Consider the following 15,760-nt stretch of genomic DNA (forward strand, 5'->3'; position numbering starts at 1 on the left):
CAATGGCACCGACATTGAGTTTTGCACCATCAGTTCCGCGCTGACTTCCTGCCTTATGCCTCCCAGGCATCATTGTCTATCACTTTATTTCACTGTCTTCGTCCACGTCTCAACTTATTTCAAACGGTTACAGATGTCTGATAGGAACCTTTAAATTTTCGAAACGGATTCCTGGAGTATAGTCGTCACTCAATGGGAAAGGATTCACTGCATATCCAGAATTACCACAATGATGGAGGGGATGAATTACTTTCCTGAAGCATTCAACGCCTCAGCACAGACATGCAGCTCGTGGGGTATTTCCAGGATTTACACTCAGCGACACTGAAGGATCAGCGAGATACATCCAACTCGGAAAGATAATATGATTGAATGGGCATTTGCGGTGGTCCTTTCCAGTGTACCTGCTGCCTTTGTCGTTATATACGGATGGAAGCAATTACTGACCGATTCTGGCAGGATCTGGGTGTGTGCTCTGTATGCAAGCAAGATTTGTTTTCATTCTAATAATTCACAAAAAGAGAAATAAATCTTCATTACCTGAGTGGGAATTATATCCAGGTCTGTGCGATGCAAACTCGGACTCCGAAACAGGGACCTCCTGTGATGATGACTGTAAAATTAAAACCTGAGTTGTAGACACTCTTGTGTCTGTCGTTGACTCCATAACAAACTTCAGCTGCAAAGTTGCTCACTCCAAGTTTCGAAAAAGTTCATATTATCGCACTGGATTTCAATATGAAGAAAGAGGAGCTGTGATAATCTGATGTTGTTCAACAGATGTACTGCAGGAAGGCACAGAACAGGCTGGTGGTCACAGGGCCTAATTTTGATGCGCTGGTATCCGGTGAGCTGGCAGCACCAATAAGGGTGTCGTGATACTTGTCTGATTCCAGATCCCGGGCTAGAAATGACCAGAGTTTTCTCGCCGAACTTGTTTAGGGTCTTGAAAGGAAGAGGCCATGACTCAGATTATGAAAGTACATTTCACTGGAGTGGATCATGTAATCGCGTAGTGACTGTGAATACAGCAATGGAAACGTCCAGCAGACATGCAGGCAACACTGAAGGACGCACGTGAAGACGAATGTGTTCAAGTTGCCAGTGAAAGGCACTGCACCACAAAGTGTGACGTATTGAATTAAAGCAGTGACGCTAATTATATTTGCTGGTTTTTCACCTTGGTAATCTAGTATCCCCCCGATATAAATGTCTCCATTACACATGGAAAAGATGAAAGGAAGTCGACGGTGGGTCGGCCCTGTGGTGTAATGTATAACACGTCTGAATTTGATCGGTCTATTGTAGTTTTGAGTTCTACGTAACTCAATTGCAGCATGCTGCTATGTTGAAGTCAGTCATAACTGGTTTTATAAATTCATTATGGGCAAGGAGGTGTCTGTGAAGAGTATCGGGACATCATAAAAATCAATAAGCCCGTCTCTGCTTGTTGCTGCTCTCGATGGGGGAGATATGAAACCTGTGCTTTGTATGAATGCTTACTGTGGGGAAGGACATAGAACACAGAACATAGAAAAATACATTGCTGAACAGGCCCTTCGGACCTCAATGTTGCGCCGACCTTTGAACTGTTCTCAGCTCATCCCCTTGCAAGAAACTATCATCACCCATGTGCTTCTCCAAGGATTGTTTCGATCTCCCTAATGTGGCTGAGTTAACTGCACTGACAGGCAGGGTATCCCGCGCCCTTACCACTGTCTCAGTAAAGAACCTGCCTCTGACATCTGTTTCAAATCTATCACATGTCAATTTGTAGTTATGTACATTCATACAAACTGACGTCACCATCCTAGGAAAATGACTTTCATGTCTACTTATCTAATTCTCTGATCATCTTGTAGGTCTCTATCAAATCCCCTCTGAGTCTTTTTCTTTCCGATGAGAACAGACCCAAGTTTCTCAGCCTTAACTCATTAGGCCTTCCCTCCAGACCAGGCATCATGCTGGCTCACTGGTTAGCACTGATGCCTCATAGTGCCAGGGACCCGGTTATAATTCCAGACTCGGGCAACTGTCCGTGTGGAGTTTGCATATTCTCCCTGTGTCTGCGTGGGTTTGCTCCGGTTTCCTCCCACAGTCCCAAAATATGCCATTCAGGTGAATTGGCAATGCTCAATTGCCCGTATTGCCAGGTGCATTAGCTGGGGTAAATATAGAAGAATGGGTCTGGGTGGGTTTATGTTGGGAGGGTCGATGTGGACTTGTTGGACCTAAGGGTCTATTTCCACACTGTAGGGAATCTAATCTAAATCTCTTCTGCACTTTTTCCCAATGCTTTCACATTCTTCCCGACATACATCCGCACTAGCGTATTATGTATTTGCAGCATGATATTGCGGCTCCGGAACTCAATCCCTCTACAAAACCTAACACACTGCATGCCTTCTTAACAGCACTCTCAACCTGGGTGGCAACTTTCAAGGATCTATGCACATGGACTGCAATATCCCTCTTCACATCCACACTACCAACATTCTTTCCATTGACCCAATACTCTGCCTTCCTGTTATTCTTCCCAAAGTTCATCACCTCACATTTAGCTGCATTGAACGCCATTTGCCACCTCTCAACCCAATTCTGCAGCCCATCCAAGTCGCCCTGAAACCTGTAACATATTTCCAAACTGTCCACTACTCCACCAACTTCAGTGTCATCTGCAAATGGACTCATACATACACCTATGATGCGTCTAAGTTATTTCTAGAAATAACAAACAGCAGTGGCACCATAACAGATCCTTGTGGCACACCACCAGTAACTGGACTCCAGGTTGTATATTTTCCATCAATTACCACTCGCTGCCTTCTTTCAGGAAGCCAGTTTCTAATCCAAATGGCTAAATCACCCTCAATCCCATGCCTCTGCATTTTCTCAAACAGATTATCACATGGAACCTTAACAGAGGATTGTCTGAAATCCATGTATACCACGTCAACTGCTCTCCCCTCATCTACATGCTTGGTCACATTATCAAAAAAAACTCAATTAGGTTTGTGAGACACTGCCTACTCTTGGCGAAACCATGTTGACTATCTGAAATCAAATTATTGCTTTCCAGATGATTATACATCTTACCTTTTATAATCCTTTCCAAAACCTTTCCTACATCAGAAATATGGCTCACTGATATATAATTACCTTGGTCATCTCTGCTGTCCTTCTGGAACAAGGGCACAACGTTTGCGATCCTCTCGTCCTCTAATACTAAACCTGTAGACAATGACGACTCAAATATAAAAGCCAAATGCTCTGCTATCTTCTCTCTAGGTTTCCAGAGAATCCTCGGACAAATCACAACCAGCACAGGGGACTAGTCTACTTTCACTCCTTCTGGAATTGATAACACCTCTTCATAACTAACATCGATCCTTTCTATTCTAATATCGCTTATCTCATTCTTCTCCCCGACATTATTCTCTTTACCTGAGTGGAAACCGATGGGAAATGTTCGTTTAGTACTTCTCCCAACTCCACAGGGTCCCCAATCAACATCCCACTTCTGTCTTTGACTGGCCCTATTCCTACCCCAGTCATCATTTTAATCCTCACATACCTACAGAAGGTTTTCGGTTTCTCCTTTATTCTATTTGCTGAAGACTGCTCGTCTTCTGAAAAATCACTTTAAATCTTTCCGAGCTAATCAGTAACACTCCATCGCATCATCTGAACCACCATGTCTCTCAATACATGAGCCTCAATCTTCTTAATAACAAGACATGCAATTTCTGTAGTATTCCATGGTTCCCTTACCTTTTTAATTCTTCTCTGCCTGATCGAGATATGCCTATCAAGGGAACGCAATATCTGTTCCTTAAACCAGCTCCACATTTCCATTGTCTGCATGCCTCGCATTTTGCTACCCTATTCTATGCATCTTACGTTTGCCTAATCGCATTATAATTGCCCTTGCCCCATCGATAACGTTTCACCTGTGGCATGAAAGATGTAGTCTGTGGGGAAATCGATGTTGTTATCTGCAGTAAAAGAACTCTTACAGAAGAGGAAGCGCCGGACGTATTGGACCGGCTAAAAGTTAATAAATCCCTGTGACGTGATCAGGTCACACCACAGAACTCTGTGAAAAGTGAGACAAGTGATTTATGCATCACTTGCTGAATATTGTGCCATCGATCATCACAAGTGAGGTGCCATAAGACTAGGCTGGATAATATGACACCACTAATTAAGAAATGAGGTAAGAAAAAGCCAGGCAACGACAGACCTGTAAGTCTGACGTCGACGGTGGGTAAATTGCGGAGGGAAACCTGAGAGACAGGATTTAATGTATTTGGAAATGCAAGACTGATTATGGATGGTCAGCAATGGCGTGATGCGTAGGAAATTATGTCTCCTTAAATTGAATGAGTTCTTTTTTGAAGAATTAACAAAGAGGATTGATGAGGGCAGACTCCTTTACGGGATATCTGTGGTCTTCTATTAGGGAGGTCGACAATATTCCACATGGGAGACTAGTTAGCAAGTTGAGGAGATCCAACCGTTTGGATTCAGAAACGGCTCGAAGGTAGAAGACAGAGGGTGGTGGTGGAGGGTTGCTTTTCAGACTGGAGGCCTGTGACCAGTGAAGTGCCACAAGGATCAGTGCTGTGTCCTCAACCTTTTGTCATTGATATAAATGATTTGGATGCGAACATAAGAATACAGTTAGTAAGTTTGCAGGTGACACCAAAATTAGAGGTGCAGTGGACATCGAAAAGGGTTACCTCAGATTAAAGCAGGATCTGACCAGATGTACCAATGGACTGAGAAGTGGCAGATGGAGTTCAATTCAGATAAATACGTGGTCCTGTATTTTGGGAAAGCAAATCTTAGCAGACTTATGCACTTATTGGTAAGGTCCTAGGGGGTGTTGCTGATCAAAGAGACCTTGGAGTGCCGCTTCATAGCGCCTTTAAAGTAGAGTCGCAGGTAGATAAGATAGTGAAGAAGGCGTTTGATGTGCTTTCCTTTATTGGGCAGAGCATTGAGTACAGGAGTTGGGAGGTAATGTTGCGGCTGTGCAAAGACATTGGTTAGGCCACTATTGGAATATTGCGTGCAATTCTGGTCTCCTTCCTATCCGAAAGATGTCGTGGAACTTGAAAATGTTCTGAAAAATTGACAAGGATGTTGCCAGGGTTGGAGGATTTGGGCTACAGGGAGAGGCTTAACAGGCTGGGGATGTTTTCCCTGGAGCATCGGACGCTGAGGGGTGACCTCATAGAGGTATACAAAATTATGAGTGGCATGGGTAGGATAAATAGACAACGTCTTTTTCCTGAAGTCGTGGAGTCCAGAACTAGAGTGCATAGTTTTAGAGTGAGAGGGGAAAGATATAAAAACGACCTAAGGGGCAACGTTTTCACGCAGAGGGTGGTACGTCTATGGAATGAGCTGCCAGAGGATGTGGTAGAGGCTGGTACAATTGCAACATTTATGAGACATTTGCTTAGGTATATGAATATGAAGAAATTGGAGTGATATGGGCTGGGTGCTGGCAGGTAACACTGTATTGGGTTGGGATATCTGGTCGCCATGGACAGGTTGGACCGAAAGGTCTGTTTCCATGCTGTACATCTCTGTGACCCTATTACTCTATGTTGTGCCCAGTCCCGACTGTGCCAATGCACTTCTGCTCGTCGTCAAACATTCTGAACTTTCAGATAGTAATTGTCTTATTGTCGTCAGCAAATTGCAGTTGCCTGTTCCCGAGCTGACATATTTTCCAATTCACATGGCTAACACAAATCCAATTAGCCTCTGTGTATATATATATATATATTTTCAAACACAGAAACACGTACAGAATGCAGGGATTTCATTTCTATATTAAACAAGAACGTACATTTATCAGTAGATAGTATATCAGCTGCAGATAAACAATGACTAACGATAATATATCACTGGAATGCTGACAACCTTAATCCTCTCGTACAACTTCCACCACAAACTCCCAAAGGCAGTCACAGAGAAAAAGAACGTGGTGTCGTTGTTGCACATGATGCATGGGAAGGCAGTTCAGTAGTCCCTGCCCATCGGAATCACTGAGATTATTCTGTTAACTTTTCAGGATACTCTGCGGTAATTGGTTGTGTCAGCTTTATTTTGCTTGACACTGCGTCGACAACGTGGAAAACCTTCCTGCTGAACAAACCAAACACCCAGGAAACTGGTCTCGCCTCAGAATTTGTCGCAGTATGAGTGACAAAGAACTCCTAAATTCGAGTACATTTTAAAAACTCAATTTGTTCTTTAACTCTAAAAGTGAACATTTAGCAAAATGATTTACAACTTTAAACCCAGTTTCTCTTAAATAATTGTTATTGGCCGTCAACTGTACAGCAACATACTTTTCCAATAACCATGTATTAAAATTATATCAACTTAATTTCAAAACCACACAACGGCTTTCAGTGACAGTTTCCATCTCCCTCTGGCTATAGGTCTCCCTGGGTCATCTTCGATATTTTCGTTCAAGGATGTTTCGGATGAAAAAGGAACCACGATCGGGAATAATTTGTGGACAGTTTACTCTATCGACGACATTAAGTCTCACTCTGTCTAACTGTCAAGATGTCTGACTCTTTACTGCCCACGCATTGGATTATATCAGTGGTATGATATTTGCAAAACAATAAATTCAAAATAATCAGTTTTTAATTTGCTGGGCCTAATTTAAACTGATGTTTTTTTTATCAATTTGAATCATTGCAAAAACAACAACCGATATTCAGGTATTTGTTTCACAATGAAATATGGTATATTTTCAAATTTCCAGTACACTCTGATACTGCTAGTCAGTTACATGACTGGTACCTGCAAGCTCTCATTGCCAAACAGCCTTCCCTCTCGTTTTAATGTACATTTGACACACGCAAATTTATAACATCTCTCCACTTACGAAAACGATATGAACCATTACAGTGAAAATATGTTTTTTTTTCAGGTTTTATCCACCATTGCAAGGAAATGCGTTGGGCCTTAATGTTACTTCATATTAATTCCTGCGTGCACGCACACACACACAACACACACACACACACACACACACACACACACACACACACACACGCACGCGCACACACACACACACACACACACACACACACACACACACACACACATATATATATATATATATATATACACAAAATATTGTTATCCGTTCAACCTTATCTATAGTTTTTTCTGTTAAATCAGCAATAACGCACCTATAACCAAATTATTATGAGCCATAACATGTACAATGTCTAAATTAAGAGTCTGCAACAAAAGACTCCAACGCATAAAACTCACATTCTTGTCTTATATTCGTTCCAAGAATGTAAAATGATTTCAATCTGTCACATAAACATTAAACTGTTGGAAGGCCAGTACGAAACTCAATAATTTATCTGTTTGGTGTGGAGTTTAGTGTGCAGTAAACAACTGGCGTTCAATTCCATCATGATCTTCGAACAGCTGTACAGCTCCAACGCGTATGTTGTTGGTGTCCAAATTGCATGACCGATGTTATGTAACAAGAACCTCTCCTCTGCTTTCGTGAAAGTTGATTTCCTTCAGTTTATTACTAGTTTTGCTTCTCTTATTCGTTCAAAGAGCTCTGCCAATTGCAGCATGTCATCTCCCCATGACTCACTAACGGTCATTACATGATCTGGATGGACTGCACGGTTTCCGAACGCAGCCATAAGCCATAAGGTTATGAGCCTTTGGAATGTGGCTGGTGCATTTTTCATTCCAAAGTGCATCACTTCGAATTGATGTAACCTATCTGAAGTCAGAAACACTCAAAACTCTTTGTATTTCTCTGATAAATGTATCTGCCCATCACTACGCAGTAGTTCCCACTACCTAACGTTACTAGCTTATCCAAATTTCTCGGTACAGTCTGAGTCGGTTCGGTGATATTTTCGTTGAGCTCCCATCCACTTCCTTACACACTTGCGTGACTATGAAAGGATTAATCCTAAAGGGGTGTTGTTTTGTCAGAACAGCATTCCCTACTTCTAGCCCATGGACAATGGCATTAGTCCTCCCCATGTTATTCTTGCAACTGTCGTCATACTGCTGCTATCTTTCAACTGCGTTTTTTCCCTGAGACAGTTAGCTCATTGACGCATCACAGTACTCAGGGACTTCCTCATTGTTTAATTTGCTGTCCATCAAAATCCCCATCGTCTGAATTTGTTTTCTCATTCTGTGGGGCAGTAATTAACTGTTTTTTTCAGTGCCTTCTCTCTGTTGTAACAAGGTTTCAACCTGTCCATATTACATGCCCGTCACAGTTTTCTTCTATCCGCATAAGACCATTAGACCATTAAAAAAAAAGAGTGGAAGCAAGGTCATTTGGACAATCGAGTTCTCCCCATCAATCAATCATGGCTGATGGGCATTTCAACGCCACCTACTCGTACCCCTTAATTCCTTGTGAGATTGAGAATTTATCAATCTCTTCACTGAAGACATTTAATGCCCCCGCCTCCACTGTGCTCCGAGTTAGTGAATTCCACAGGCCTGCCATTCTCTGGCTTATGAAATGTCTCTTCATTTCCTTTTTAAGTTGACCCCCTCTAAGTCCAACGCTGGGCCCACGAGTCCTAGTATCCTCTCGAGACAGAAACAATTTCCGAGCGTCCACCTTTTCCAAGCCATCTTGTATGATAATATTAGATCTCCCCTCAGCCTTCTGAACTCTAACGAATACAATCCTAGGATCCTCAATGATTCATCGTTTGTTAGACCTACCATTCCAGCAATCATTTGTGTGAATCTCCGTTGGAGAAGCTCGACTGCCAGTATGTCCTTCCTGAGGTTTGGTCCACAACAGGACACAATGTTCTAAATGGAGCTTAACCAGAGCTTTATAAAGTCTTCGTAGAAACTCACTGCTTTTACATTCTCTCGAGAGAAATGACAAAAATGCATTTGTTTTCTTAACCACGTACTCAACCTGCAAATCACTCCGCAGTGTACTAGCACTCCCAGATCCCATTGTGCCTTGGCTTTATGAATTTTCTCACCGTTCATAAAGTAGTCGTTGACTCTGTTCTTTTTTCCAAACTGCAAGACCTCGCATTCTCTCATATTAAATTCTATCAGCTATATCTTGTACCATACTCCTAAACACTAAACTCCAGCAGTGTGGGCGGCACGGTGGCACAGTGGTTAGCACTGCTGCCTCACAGCGCCAGAGACCCGGGTTCACTTCCCGCCTCAGGCGACTGACTGTGTGGAGTTTGCACGTTCTCCCCGTGTCTGCGTGGGTTTCCTCCGGGTGCTCCGGTTTCCTCCCACATCACAAAAGATGTGCAGGGTCAGGTGAATTGGCCATACTAAATTGCCCGTAGTGTTAGGTAAGGGATAAATGTAGGGGTATGGGTGGGTTTCGCTTCGGCGGGTCGGTGTGGACTTGTTGGGCCGGAGGGCCTGTTTCCACACTGTAATCTAATCTAATCTAATCTAAAATCTAATCAGTGGTTAGCACTGCTGCCTCACAGCGCCAGAGACCCGGGTTCAATTCTCCCCTCAGGCGACTGACTGTGTGGAGTTTGCACGTTCTGCCCGTGTCTGCGTGGGTTTCCTCCGGGTGCTCCGGTTTCCTCCCACAGTCCAAAGATGTGCAAGGCCAGGTGAATTGGCCATACTAAATTGCCCGTAGTGTTAGGTAAGGGGTAAATGTAGGGGTATGGGTGGGTTTCGCTTTGGCGGGTCGGTGTCAATTTGTTGGGCCGAAGGGCCTGTTTCCACACTGTAATGTAATCTAATCTAAACTGTCCAAGCCTTTCTGTAGCCTCCCCAACCCCTCAGAACTACCTTCCTGTCCACCTAACTTCGTATTATCGACGAACTTCGCCAGTGTGCCACCGGCCTTTTAATCCAGATCATTTATGTATAAAGTGAAGCTGGGACCCCAACACTGAATTCAGCATCTTTATGAGACCGTTTTTCCTGACTCAACTTTTCTTCTCAATTTGATAAGGATCACTACAGCTGGCTTTTGAGTGAATATTACTACTGGTTATACGTCATCCCCACGGGAAAACGTCCGAATTTCAGAGATTTTATCTGCCCCCTGTACCTTTCTACACTGTGCCACTTCGTGTTGTTTAACTAACTCACCTACCCGATTTTATCCCTGCATCACCTCCGATACATAATCCAAGTGCGCGGTCTCCTACTTTGGCCCTATGAATTTCTCCGTAATTATTTTCAAAAGGTCTCTCACTCCATGTTCGAATATTACATCAAAGGGCATAAACTTAGAAGACTTGTTTTGAGGCATGCCCAATGGCAAACAATGCAAATAGGATACTTTTATCTCAAACATTCGGGCAGCCCTGGCAGTACTCTCTTAACACGGTATTCAGCATCTGATGCCTCCTTTCTGAAGCTCCCTGGAATTCAGGATGGAACGCACTTGTTTTAAAGTGCTGTATTCCTAAGCTATCCACCATTTCGTCAGATGGCCGACTAGTAAAATTTGGCCTTAGTTTGATTGAATATTCCAGGGTGGCCTGTGCCATGTGAAGAAAGCTATTGATTCCATTTCGTCTTCCTCCGTAATGGAATTGCCTCCGCAAATCTGTTTGCCATTTCCATTATGGTTAACAAGCACTGCTCCTCGCTTCTAATTTGGGAAGGGGATGTGCAGAGTTAGTTATCACCTGCATGAAAGCTTCTTCCAATGTGTTAATTGGCAAAAAAGTTGTTGCTTTTATTACTGCTGTGGCTTACGTAGCTATTGGAAAATATTGCATGTATGGAAAACGTTATTTACATCCTAATTGCATTTGAGGCCAATATAAATGCTTTTGTACCTCAACCTGAATCGTATTTCCACACAGTTGACCTCGTACTTGTAGTTCATGTATTACCCATAATACTTCCTTTATTGCTATTTGCAACACAACCTTGTGCATTTCAGCCCAGTTCCCCCCTACGCTCTTCTGAATGGTGTCCATTTTAAAATAATAACCATCAGGAATAATCTCTGACTTATTTTCTGAGTATACGTCGACATATATATCTGTTATTGTCTCGTCTTTCAGTTGTAAGTCCATTAGCCTTCCATTTAGTCACTTCTGCCTGACCCCCTGTCAGTTCCAGTTTTCCTGAACCATTGCATCAAACAGTGTGCCTGCTAATTGAACCTCAATTTCTTCGCCTTTCTCTTCACATTCTGCTACGTGCAGTGACCTATGATAGCGGGATCGTTTTACTACACAGTCTGAAAACATGCCAGGTGATTTACCTTTTAACTCTTCAATTCCCTGGTCACCGTTGGTGTCTCCACAACACTGGTGGCACTCCCACCTTGGATACTGATGAATAGATCCCAAGAAAAAACTGTATTCCTGGAACTCACACTCGATCACTACTCCAACTTGTCTTGAGTTTGCTTTCCAAACTGATCTTACAATGTTCGCTAAATTCCTGTCCACTATCCCCCGAATCACTGTTCTCTCGGGTAGCATGTCAGAACGTGTGCAAAAACATTCACCTCTCGATCCTGTATGTCTGAAAATAGTAAAACATTTCCCTTATCTCCGTGTTCTTTCTGATTAAACTTTACCCAGAGAGATGAATTATTTTCCAGATCAGGGACTCACTCTATACCCAGCCCGTATATAAGCTGTGCACTATCCAGTAGCTCCTCGATTTTACTTGGGGGCTACTCTTACTACATTCACGAATGCCAATGGCTTAGCGTCTTTCATCACATCTTTTCCCACAGTGGGTTAATTTAATGACCAGTACAGTGACTTCATGTGTCCTCCTTTATCACAGTGGAAACACTTGTCGGATATCACTTCCTTTTCCTCTTCTTGGGCTTCCTTGTTAACCTGTTGTAGACAAATGCCAACGTGCTCATAATTTTGTTTTGTAGATTGAGGTCAGTACTTCACCAAATTTCTGTCCCTCACAGGATGGATTTCTTGTCAAATGCTGAACGTTGCCTTATGCAACAGTGCGTATTCATCTGCCAACTCTGCTGCTATTCTCGCTTATTTGTTATTGTTCATCCACACAAATTGTTGTCATCTCTGAGAGTGAGTTCTTCAAAACTCCTCCAGAAGATTAATCTCTCTGAGAGCCACGTCGGCCTTGGCTGTTGTAACTACGGCACCCAAATATCAAAATTACGATTTTTAATTCTATCGAACTCAACATAGGTCTGACCTTGTTCCTTCCTTACTTTTCTCAACCGCTGTCGATACGCCTCTGGTAGAATTCATAAGTAATCAAAACCAGACTGCTTGACATCTTCATAATCACTTGACCACTCAAATGGCAGCACTGTGAATACCTCACTCGCTCTGCCTACCAACCTAGTTTGAACGAACATTTCCCACAATTTCAACACACCAAAAACCGAGTCTATTGTTCAAATGAAATAAAGAAAGCTTCTACATCATTCTCATCAACATGTGGATGCGCTTTAACATATTTGTGTGTATCACAATCTTCTCTCTTCATATCCTCCTGGTTAACTTGACTTTCCTGGAAATGGTGCAAATTCTGAAGATTAGCTTCTCTCTCCTTTTCTCTTTATTTTCTCGCTCTTCTTTTTTCCCCTGTCTTCGATGTCGCCTTGCTCAACTCAGCACCTTCTCTTTATTTCTTTTCACTGTATTTTTCCTTCTCTTCCTCTTTCTGTCTCTTCTCACTTCTTTCTATCTCGTATCTCTCTCTCTCTTTATGTCTCTATTTCCTTTTCTTTATCTTCTAACTCCATTTTCCGAACATGTAATATAAGTTTGTGTTTTTTCTAACTCTGCTGCAGTTGTTTGTTTTTCTGACAGACCTACCTGCTTGATTAACTCCCTAGCACTTTCAGTATTACATTTGTCATTGGTTAAACCACATTCTAACCTCTATGCTAATTTAAAACTTGTGTCGTATTTCTGTCTTTCTGAACTTTACAAAAATATTTGGGAATAGTCTTCAAATCCCAGAGCGATGTTTGCAATATTAAGAGCCATTTATCTCACTTTCCATTTAACCGAACACAAGTAACCGAAATTAAACTCTCACCTTCACTTTTTCGTAAAGCTGTGGGCCACTAATTGGCATGTGTTTACATTTTTTTTGGACCTTTCCAACCAAACATCAACTCAACTCTCTCCAAATCCAGATTGGCTTTGTCTAAAACCGTCGAAACCATGGACTCGAGCCCCAAACTGTTTCGATACGGCGGTGAGCACTTCTGCTAAGTGAAGAAATCACCCAAAAAAATCCCATCTCACTTCATAATCTGGTAAAGTAAGAGTGACAGAAAACTCCTAATTTCCACTGTAAAAAAATAATTTGTCTCTTAACTCTAAAATTCATCATTAGACAACAAACAATTTTAATTCTAACCCACATTCTCTTAACATTTTCTGCCTTGAAACCCAAAATAATATACTGATGCAAATAATGCCCTAATTAAAGCTACTTCAAGCCACTATTACATTTAAGATAACATACCGTAATAAAATCATTAGAACTAAAGAGAAATCAACATTGGTAAATAAGAATATACGTGAGGCATAACACAGGAACAGAAGGGAGTAAGAATATATGAGATCAAGAACGTAACATCATAAGAGAATAAGAACTTAGAAAAGACAAATGAAGATTACGATTCCAAACAAAAGACACAGAAGATGAAAAATCTTAAGAAAATAAGTGTACAGGAGTAATTCGATAAGAGAGTAAGATCATCAGAAGGTATGAGAAAAAGAACTGAAGGGAATTCGAGCACAACAGAATAAGAGAATAAAACAAGAGAAATCAAAATCTAAGGAATATAAGATAATTTCGAGGAACTCACTGAGACAAATGCAACTCGACTAAATGGAATTGACGTTTGTAACTAGAAAGTGTTAGCAGTTGTGCAAAGTGTGAAAATAGATGAAAGCCCTGTGCCAGATGGGATTTATCCGAGGATTCGCTGGGAGCCAGTGAGGAGAATACAGAGCCTTAATTTTGGTATTTGTCAAGGGAATCGTGCGAGACGACTGGAGGGTTGCAAATGTTATTCCATTGTTCAATAAGTGGAGTAGAGGCAACCCTAGTAAATATTGACAAGTGCGCATTTCATGGCTTATGGGTAAAGTCTTGGAAAAGGATAGAAGAGACAGGATTTATTACCATCTGCAGAGGAATAAGTTGATTCAGTATTATCAATACAGTATCTGAAGTGTACGCCATGCGTCACAAACGTTATTGAGTTCTTGAGATGGTGACCAAACACGTGGACGAGACTGAAACGATTGATGTGGTGTATATTGATTTCATTAAGGCGTTTGATAAGGTTCCAGACGGTCGGCGATTGCACAATGTATGGAGGCATGAGATTGAGGGTGAGTGAGCGGTTTGGATCAGAATTTGGATGGCTGGAAGAAGACGGGTGGCAGCTGGTGCTGGTTAAAGAGAAATTTCATGGTGGAGTCCAATTACTAGTAAGGGAGAGCAAGGATCTGTTTTGGTGTTCACTGCTATTTTTAATTTTTTGCAAAGAGGAGGGCGCAGAAGGGAAGGTAATTGAGTTCTGGACGACATCAAAGTCGGTGGAGTTGGGGATAGTGCTGAAGAATGTTACAGGTTACAGAGGGGCACAGAAACGATGCAGAGCTGGGCTGAGACGTGGCAACTGGAATTTAATGCAGAAAAGTGTGAAAAGTAGAAGGAGCAACAGGAATAAAGAGTACTGGGATAATGCTAAGATTCCTCGTAGTGCAGATGAGCAGAGAGAGATGGGTCTCAGTGTACCTGAAAGTTGCCATTCAGGTTGTTAGTTTTGATAAGGAGGCATGCAGTGTGTCAGGTTTGTTACTGGAGGCATTGAGATTCGGTAACATGATGTCGTATTGCAAATATTCAAAGCTCTGGTGCGGCCGCAAGTGGAGTATTACTTACAATCCTGATTATTGCATTATAGGAAGGATGCATAAGCTTTGGACAGGATTCAGAGGAGATTTGCAAGGATTTTGCCTGGTGTGGCGTGAAGATCTCATGAGGAAAGGGAGGGACTTGAGGCAGTTTCGTTAAAGAGAAGAACGTTGTAGGTGATTTAATAGAGACATACAAGATAATCTGAGGATTACATAGTGTTGACAGTGAGAGCCTTTTTGCTCTGATGCTGATGACTAACATGAGAGGACATAGGTTTAAATTGAGGGGTGGTCGACAGATGTGAGAGGTAGTTCCATTACTCAGAAGGTAGTAGGAGCGTGGAACGCTCTCTTTGCAGTAGTTTTAGACACCTCAAATTTAAGGGCATTTAAATGGTCTTTCGTTAGACATGGGGATGAAAATAAAAAGTGTACGATAGATGGACTTCAGACATGGACGACATGAGAAGCGCAACATCGAGTTTCGAAGGGTCTATACTGTGATGTGATGTTCTATGTTCGGAGTTCTAATAAGAAAATCAGAGATTAAGAGAATATTTCTCTGAAGGAATAACAGAATAAGAGCATGAGTACAAAGGAGAATGAGCCCAAAAGACAATGAGATAATAACATATGAACGAGTAAGACATAAGGGAATGAGAACTTAATAAAACTATGATAAAGAATAGAATAACAAAAGTGAATTAGAACAGGACAGATTAACATAGTAAGATAATGACAACATTAAGTATTATGCCAATTAGAACATAAGTGAACATGAAAATAAGAGCATTACCGAACGGGAATCTAAGATAATAAGAGCATCAGAGACAACATGATAAGAGCATATGACACACAGA

The sequence above is a fragment of the Chiloscyllium plagiosum genome, unplaced genomic scaffold, assembly GCF_037043375.1.
Source record: "Chiloscyllium plagiosum isolate Xiang-an unplaced genomic scaffold, Cpla_swu_hap1 HiC_scaffold_50, whole genome shotgun sequence".
NCBI classification, from domain to species: Eukaryota; Metazoa; Chordata; class Chondrichthyes; order Orectolobiformes; family Hemiscylliidae; genus Chiloscyllium; species Chiloscyllium plagiosum.